Source organism: Ixodes scapularis, unplaced genomic scaffold (genome assembly GCF_016920785.2).
Source record: "Ixodes scapularis isolate PalLabHiFi unplaced genomic scaffold, ASM1692078v2 PGA_scaffold5__190_contigs__length_132052651, whole genome shotgun sequence".
NCBI classification, from domain to species: Eukaryota; Metazoa; Arthropoda; class Arachnida; order Ixodida; family Ixodidae; genus Ixodes; species Ixodes scapularis.
The window spans coordinates 16,258,458-16,267,543 of record NW_024609880.1 but is presented as its reverse complement, the minus strand read 5'-3'; positions in this window follow the sequence as shown (position 1 = coordinate 16,267,543).

The following is a 9,086-nucleotide window of genomic DNA, read 5'->3' as shown; positions in this document are numbered from 1 at the left end:
TCTTTTTGGTTATATCAGACGTTATTTTGTTTGTTTCTTAATTCGTTGAAGCCTGTTACACCATTTGGAGGTGCATGTAGAGAGGAAAATAGTGTTCTTATTCATTTAAGCTCTCGCTTAAAAATGTAAATGTGTCGTAGTGTTCAGCTTTAGATTGTTTTCTCTACCAAGATTCCTTCTCCTGTAATGACCCCGAGAGGTGTTAGAGTATTGTGAAAACAAAATTAGATTAAAAATGAGATAAATAAAAGATTACCTTATAGATTTATCGTACCGCTCTTTTCTTAAAACTTGCACTTCTAAAGGTGGGCACAAAACTCTAATGGTGAAAGTATGACGTGCAAAAAAAAAAAAAGGTTCCATGGCAATCTTATCAGACCTCTCTCCCAAATCATGCTGCTGTAAAATGTTTATTGACAGCTGCATGTGCCAGAGTGCAAAGGCAGGTGGCCCCCCGAGGTGGACTGGAGCAACAAAGCATGTTCAGGCGCTCTGTCACCGGCTCCCCGACCGGTTTGATTAATATATACTCTTCCACAGCTCAGGCGCAGTCTATATACCACTTCAACGGAACGCTCCATATTGTCTTTTTTGTGCTATGCCGCACATTTGTTCGTGCCTCCTGGCCATATGTGTTCCTGTTAATTCTGGGGCGTAAGTAGGCCAATGTTCTTCATTTTTTTTATTTGGCATCACTACCTACCATGCATTGTAAATAAATATAGATACATATGCATGTATAATTCTGGCTACTTGTTTTACTAAGTAGAATCAACCTAAAGAATCCATCCGCTTTGCCTAAAAATCAAGATACAAAGAAAAAGTTCGGTAATTGTTGCTATAATTTTCTCTTCATGATATATATTTTCTTTTTCCTCAACATCTTCGTGTGTTATGCCTCCCATGTAAAAACAGAACAGGATTTATTTTCGCACATGAACAACAGCTGAAACGCCGATTTCCTACTTTGAGGAGAGTGGAGAGGTTGTTACGCTTTTCTCCTATTTGGGTTTCAGACCACCGTATCTCATGAAAACATACTTAATTACTTAAAACGATTCCTATCCTCAATTACCTTAATTGTGTTCCTTGTATGTTTAGAAACCCGTAAGTTCGGCAGCCACAATAGGCATATATCTTTTGTCTGAGCTATAGAAAAAAAATTTTCTCAGGTGTATATGACAAAAAAAAAATCGTGCAACGCAGCGTGAGGCAGCCCTCTGCATGCCCTTCCGGTTGCTCTCGTCGCGCGAGGGACAGCAAGAGACATCCGCAGTTTTCAAAGGGCAAACTATACCTCGAGTTTTTGGCTGTATTCGCGGCGAGAGGTTTGGGTATCAGAGCCTAATGGAAACTTTCTAGAACCCAGAGTGCGGTTACTTAGACTTCCTTTACTGGTGCAAGCACGAGCAATGCCAAGCCCCTATGCAGATAGAAAATGAAAACATTACTGCGTGGGCCGCACGTGCACTACCAGAAGTGAGGAAAACAGAAGCGCCCCAAGACAACTTCTCACAGCGAAAAGTGATGTAAAATAAACAAAAGGAAAATGGACACGTTCCCACCCAGCTACTGGAAAGGAGTTCCAAACAATAGACCTTTACGGAAAATTCTATAGAAGACATCGCTGCTCACGTAAATGGTGGGCTCTTCCGATGTACGTTCGTGTCGACTCGAACGCTTCGTGTTGGTCGACATTTCTCATAATTGCTTTCTACGCGCCTCCACATTTTTTTTTTTTCTACTGGACTAAAGAAGGCGTCTGAGCGCGCGCGGTAGGTCCCCTCCACAAAATATGAGACGTTCCGCATGCGTTCAAAGCGCAGGGACTCAGCATTTTTCGCCTCGGTGCAAAGCGCTAGATAGATCACCACTCTACAAGGGACGCGATTCATTCCATCTTTTCATTGGGAGCTACAAACGGGGCAAAAGATAAAAAAACCGCAATAGGAAGCAATCCCATACTTTGTATTTCTTGTGTTCTGCATATTTGCCTCCTGAAATTTGAAACTGTTAAATATATGTCAACATCTATTCCCGGATAATCTGGAGTAACATATATTGGAACGTTACAATGCTTCAAGATGACGCAGGGGACGACACACATTTCCGGAAAGGTCTATTTGGTAGCGACATGATTCACGAATCGCAATGGCTTGACCCGATACTTGGCTTGAACTGCTAAGAGTAGTTTGCATGGGCAGATCTAGATGACGCTGCTACCACTTGCAAATGCCGATTGCGTTTCGCTCTATCGAAGAGAAGCACGTCAGCCAAACCTACGTCGCCTATTGGAGTACAGCCAACCTCACCAGCGCCACGATCATAGACACTATATACCCAGCGAATGTTTTTTACAAGTTTTGTTAAAGGATATTCTGATCAACATTTTGTAGAATAATTAGCGATGTGACAGAAATCGCCAAATTTTATAATGATCGGAGCTATGCGCCATCTATCGTGTGCTAAAGGAAGCAAGAGAAAGATAAGACTGCGTCTGCGCTGTTTCGCTGTTCCTGCTCTGCTGAATGACATGGCGTCGGTGGCAATTGTTTGCGTGTTCGGCGTGGTGGAAGCTCATCGGTCCGCGTAGAGCACTATCCTTCAGTGAACTCTCGTCGTGTGTAGCGATCATAACCCAGCACGTCCTAGAAGGGAACATCCACTTGCTCGTGCGGCGATGTTGTGGCGGCACCCTCAACACAACTGAAATGCACGTGCTGTCGTGTTTGCTTGCTTCGACAAAAGCTCTGCTTTCTAAGCATTTCTCTCCTTGAACATCGCTTAGATTTCTTATTTTGCTCACTCCATGTGTCCTGAAGTTCAAGGCATTACTGGTGAGTGCTGTATTTAAAGGCCTGTATGAGCGAAGCGAATGTTGACGCGTTTTCATCGTCCGAGAAAAGTTATTAGTGTTAGCATTCCTCTACGCTCTCAAGGTCTATGTGTTCACGAAATTATATTTGTACGTTGCTGTATCTCTGCTAAGATTACATTGTCTTTTGAAATTGTGGAAAATGCGTGTGTCAAGACTTGTCGGATTGCAAAAGTTATGTGTTATAGTTGCGATACTATAAGACTGCGTACTGCAACTTTTCCTTCATTTTTTTTTTTCATCCACTCTAACCTTTCCAGTCTATCCTGAGAAAATAAGAGTTAATAAACCTTGTGCACATAAAAAACTCTCCATTTTTTGTTACGCCAGTGCGTGGCAGCGCGTCCCCTTTTTGTAAAAAAAATACCGAGGAAGCGGCTGACGGCCGAGGAGAAATGGCCGTCCTGCTGACGTGCTACTACGCTTGCTGCACTGGTTGCAGGAGTGTGGACACGAAGCGCAGAGTGGTTTCTCCGGTCGTAACGGACGCAGTCGTAGCTAACGCTCTAGTTGCGAATGCCCAAATTACATTTTGTGCAGTCCGGATCATAAAAAGACTGCTGCAGTTTTTCCGCTTGCCACTCGAGGAACCACGTCGAAGCACTTGATGGAGGCTTATCGGTTTGAGGGACCCCAGGTCTTATGTGATCTGTGCAAGCTCGCAACATTCCCACCATATGGGTACCGACACTCCTTCTACTCCGATTCTTAGGAGGAACTGGAGTTTTTGCCGGAAGAGTCGCTGCACTTTCCAACAGGAGTACCGGCATGAGGGACCAGTCCCATGCTGTCGCTGTAGCGCAACATCTATAATTGAATTTAGCTCAGCTGCGATGTGTCCATTGCTATTGCTGTGATGAGAAGCGCCGATTCAGAGAATACGTCGGAGCGATCGGCTCCATCAGCGCAGTAAACCCTATAGGTAAAAGCTAGCGGAACAACGCCAGCTTGCCGTTAACGCTCCCATTATCCTACTTCCGAAAGAACTGCCGGTTACGATACCGGTGCACGTCATGACTGTGGGAATTACTCCATGGCATGTTTTGTGGCGAGTTGAAAAAAGAATATAAGCTAGATATTTAAAAAAAAAATGCGCAGAAATCAATAATCCGAAACGAAAACGAAAACCTGTTCGGCGTTCAGTGAACAGCGAAGTTTCATGTAATATTCATTTGGCAAAAGTAAAACGGTCGTTTCTTTGTCCCTTTAAGCTTCTTCTAGAACTCGCTCCCACTCTCAATGATTTTTTTCTTTCATACGTGTGCAGCCCCCAGCCCTCCTACACTTATTACTGAGAATTGGCTCATAGCACGCAATATCGGTGTAGTCCTTGAACGCTCCCCTGTGACTAGGGTAAGAAGCTGAATTTCGTAGCGTTGTCGTGGAAACGCAGTACCAACTGCGCCCAAGGACACCAACATCGACTATGTGCAATTCTGCTGCAACAGTGCCGGCTCTGCGTCCACTCAAGCACCGGAGTATTCGTTCCATGAATACCTTTTAGGCTGACAGCGGTGTGGAGGACAGGTTGTGAATGCGCCAACCCACCACCGGCCATGAAACACGTGATACAGCTACCTTGGCCCAAGTGTATAAGCGCTGAATGCAGTTCTGGGAGGAGAGGCCAATGATTGATCGATTTTATAAAGTCCCGCCTTCCACCCTGCAATTCGTTTAGACAGCTAACGGAGCACTGTGGTCTCATTCCTTTTTATTCTTTGCTAGCCATGTTCTCGTTTGAGCGGCTGGGCTGTCGGAGGGGACCGCAGGAAAGGCTGCCACGACTTTTGCCGTAGCCCCGACTGAACTGTCAGGGCTGGTCTCTAGGATCGCGTGAGAACGTGCACAGTTCGGCTGCCGTGAGCGGTTTCTCCGACCCGAATGGCGTGGGCCGGAAGCTGGCGCCAGGAAGTTGACCGGACATGCAAAACTACGTCGGACGCTCTGCCGGCCGCGGTGCTCCTATTCTTATTATCGTTGGAGTGCTCTTTTTTTCTTTCTCCTTCCCTCTTTTTACAGAAGGTTTCGCAGCAGATTCTGTTTGTGTTTCTGTACGCGTGACGGCATCTCACATAACATCGCAATTTCCTGCTATATTCAGCGGATAAAGTTGTTCGCTAGTGGAGAATTTCTAAGATAAATTAAGTGGGACTTTTGGATCACGTAACATCATGTTGCCTCGTGGCGTCACAGTGTCATATAACGTCGTGGCACCACTTTACATGGCGGTGTCACTGTGAACGCAGCGCGCTACGTAATTTGGTTTAGTCTAAACACGACGGTGTAACCGTGCGCAATACTGTGCAGGTCCTTGGCTGTTACCACGTTTCTTTTGTAGAACACTGCAAAGATGGGAAACTTTATTCACCCAGTTCCATCGACTCATTTTCGGTATATTGTACGCGGCGGACGCCTTGGGAAGGAGACAATTTTAATTTTGCAAAATTGTTGCTTTAAGTAAAGTAAAATAGGGTAATTCCCTCTCTAATAGGATACTGGCTACCGTTGCTACGGACACATATTGTAACGCTTGTTTCCTTGTTCCCCGGAAATACAGAAAGCCCAGTTGTATAGCACTGCCGCCTTATATGTTGCCACGCGCGTCGCTGAGTGAGCGCGTGCGTGGCCGAATGGCTACAAGCTTGACTGTTGCGCGGAAGGTCTACGTTCGATTCCGGTCAGTGGTGCGTTCTTTTATTTATTCTTTTAACTTGGCGTTCTCGTAAGTTCGAAAACGTTCTGGTCTGAACGAGTTCCGAATGTTCTACGAGCCGGAAGTTCTGCGCCGAATGCTCCGCAAACCCACGAGAATACATAAGGGACTTCGCATGGCGAGCGGAGTCAGTCTCACCCCAGCGTTCGATCCTGCTGTTTCGCCGCCATCGACGCCTGTAACGCTAGCCTTTTTTTATTTAGCTTTGGGCACAAGTTCGCCCAATCGAACGTTTAGTTTGTTTCAGTTTTGTATTGCCTCATCAATTGCCATTTGCCACGTCTTGGTTGAGGTGCCGGGTACCACATTCCAGGCCCGTGAAATGCACCCCTTAGAAGATTTGTCGGGCCCAATCTTTTTTTCGTCCCGGAGAAGTAATCTCCGTCGATGAACTGGAGGCCCGAGCCAGCCGCCGCAACCAAGGCCAGCCTCTGGAGTTCGGTCAACTACTAGAGCAGCCGGGGAAAAAAAGACAACAACCATGAACACCACGTCGCATCAAGACTTAACGCCGCCGACGTCTATCGTCTACATGCAGGCCCCGCCACGGACGCCGGCGACTTTCAATGGATACCTATAGGAAGATGTGGACGACTGGTTCAGCCAGTACGAGCACGTCGCCCGGTTCAACAGATGGGGAGCTGAACAAAGCCTGCGGAACATCTACTTCGTTTTGGAAGGCACGGCCCGAACATGTTACGAGAACCACGAAGTGCCGATTTTGTCGTGGGAAGACTTCCAGGCCAAGCTACGACGCACCTTTGCTAGCCAGCAGAAACGACAGCCCGCCAAAGAACCTATGTAAGCAAGAACCCAAGGGCCGAACGAAAGTGCAACAAACTTCGTCAAAGACGTTGTCCGCCTGATGAGCCGCGCTGACGAAAACGCTTCCGAAAAGAGAAAGCTGCTGGTCCTGATGCGGGGAGTGAAGGAAAACATCTTTGAATGACTTGTTCGAACCCCGCCTATCACCGTCGAAGGATTCGTTACTGAGGCCACACACATTGAACGTTCATTTCAAGCACGGGTTTCAAGCACTACCCGCGACTCCCCTGCATCGCTGCCCTCTCGCCTTCCAGCTGCGACATCCCGGACGTCCGCGAGATCATTTGCGACGTCATCCGGGAAGAGCTGAAGAAGCTAATGCCTGCTGACAACCAGCCGGCTTCGTGGTCAATTGCCAAAGTTTCCGCGAGGAAGTTCGGCGGACATTCAATCTAGAAGATTCTGCCAGCGTGGAAACACCCTAGGAGCCCTCAATGACCTATGCCGCAGTAGCTCGGGGACCAGTGCCAGCTGCCCGGCAGTATTCCACGCCACCGCGACGTGAGCCAGAGCCTCAGACCTTCCGACGTCTGAAAGGGCATCCCCAGCTCGTCTGTACTGAAGAACCGGCGCCTAGGAAGACGGATCTGTGGCGCACGGCCGATCGATGTCCGCTGTATTATCACTGCGGCGAGGCCGGCCACGTCTACCGAAGCTACCCGTACTGAAAAATGGGCCGGCGAGGTTTTGCGCCGAGCGACTCGTGACCCCGCCATGGGGAGCGACCAAGAGACATCGAGGAGTACATCTGGCGACACCTGCTCCCGGTGCCGACACAACTACGAGGATCCCATTCGCCTTCGCCTGTACGTGCGCTCTCGCCCTTCCTCCGCTCTCGTCGGAACAACCTCTTCCTCCTATCTCGTTGGGAAATCTAAGTGCGGCAACGCCTGGAGGTGGCGCTGCCGAAGACGACTGAAGCAAAAAGCCTCGAAGAACGACGGAGCACTCCCACTCTCCCGAAGCTACGCATCGCAACGAAGCTCCTGCAATGGTGCCCCCAAAACTATAACGTTATATTTGACGGCCAGGACGTATCAGCACTCGTGGACACCAGAGTAGACTACTCAGCAGTGTTGGGTAAAGTACATATAAAAGGTACTTCAAGCAAGTACAAAGCAAATTCGACGTGATGTATTTCAGGTAAAGTAACAAGTACAATGGGTGCAATGTACTTGAAGTAAATAACTATAAATACAATGTACTTTCAAAGTAAAGTAAAATTATTTTAGCACAGTCGTTCATGATGCCCTTTAATTCCCCAATACAGTGGTTTTTTAGGTGGCATGCATTGCCCAGGGGTAATCAGGGCTGCATGACCTATTTTCAAAACAGCGGCGATTATTTGATAAAGTAGCCACAGAGTACTTATTTGCCGGAATAGAGCCAAATTCCTGTAAATCACTGCATATTGGTTTTCTTGCAGTGGACTGTTGCACTCAAGGGGGTTAAATGTACTAGGAGAGAGCATGACGTCAGCCCTGAAGCTTCCGCAAGCAATCCCCTTATGAAGAAGTGTCCTCTGATTAATAAAAAAAGAACAATGAGTGTGCAAGCGAGTTGGTGATAATTAATCATAATGTGACACCTGAGATTGGGGTGAACAAAAATTAAGGAACTTTCGAGTCGAAGGAAAGGACAAAAGAGAATGCCCCAAAATATTCTGACGTTCTCCTCTCTTGTCTTTTTCTCCTACTCGAAAGTTTAATCTTTCCGCACCACAGCCTCACGTGCTACATTATGAGTACATCTGCTCGCCTAATATTTCAAACTTCCTCGCTCGCATTGGCCGACCGAGATAGCGAGAGTTCAAAAAGCTGCGGGAAACCCGCCCCAGAACAAACGGAGCGACGCGTCGCCTACTTACGTTTCTGGTAAGGGTAGAATATCCCTCCCAGTATTTCTTTGGAGTCAACAAAGCGTCATTTCGTGGTACTAATTTAACAAAACCAAATTTGGTGAATGTACCTTGAAGTCGGAAATTGTATTTTCCTTAGAAAGTACCAGAAAAAATACTTTAAGGAAAGTACAAGTACATACTCCGAGAATGTACTTCAAGTAAGGTACAAGTTTCCTAAACCTACTTGAAGTAGTACTTTAAGAACAATCTACGTTAATTACTTCCTAACACTACTACCCAGTCTTGAGTGAGAGGCCCTCTCGCAGCCTGCGAAAACTGACAACGCGAGGAAGGCCCTCCAATATGAACCGCCGGTGGGCACCTCATCGCCGCAGTCGGGAGATGCACTGCTCGCGTCGAGATCCTCGGTGATACGTGTCCTCTGAAGTTCGTCATTCTGCAAGACTGCGAGAAATTTTATCCTCGGAATGGACTTTCTCTTCGCGTTTTTGCGTCGTCATCGACGTTGGAGCAAACCGGCTGAAGCTACGAATACCTGTTTCACCACCGGAGGAACCCAAAACGACGTCATCCGCGGTTTAACTCCTGGCTAGAAACTTTAACTTAGCGTCGCGGTCAAGTGTTTTCGTACCCCTCGGGACCACCGAAGTTTTCTATGGCAAAGTTATGCTCAAGGGAAGCCTCCAGTTACTTCTAGGAAGAGGAATGGGCGTTGCAAGAGGTGTTGCTGCACTTCAGAATGTGCGCACTGTGGTCCTCGTGACGACCTTCTGACAAGAAACGCAACACCTCACTAAAAGCGCAGCTGTGGG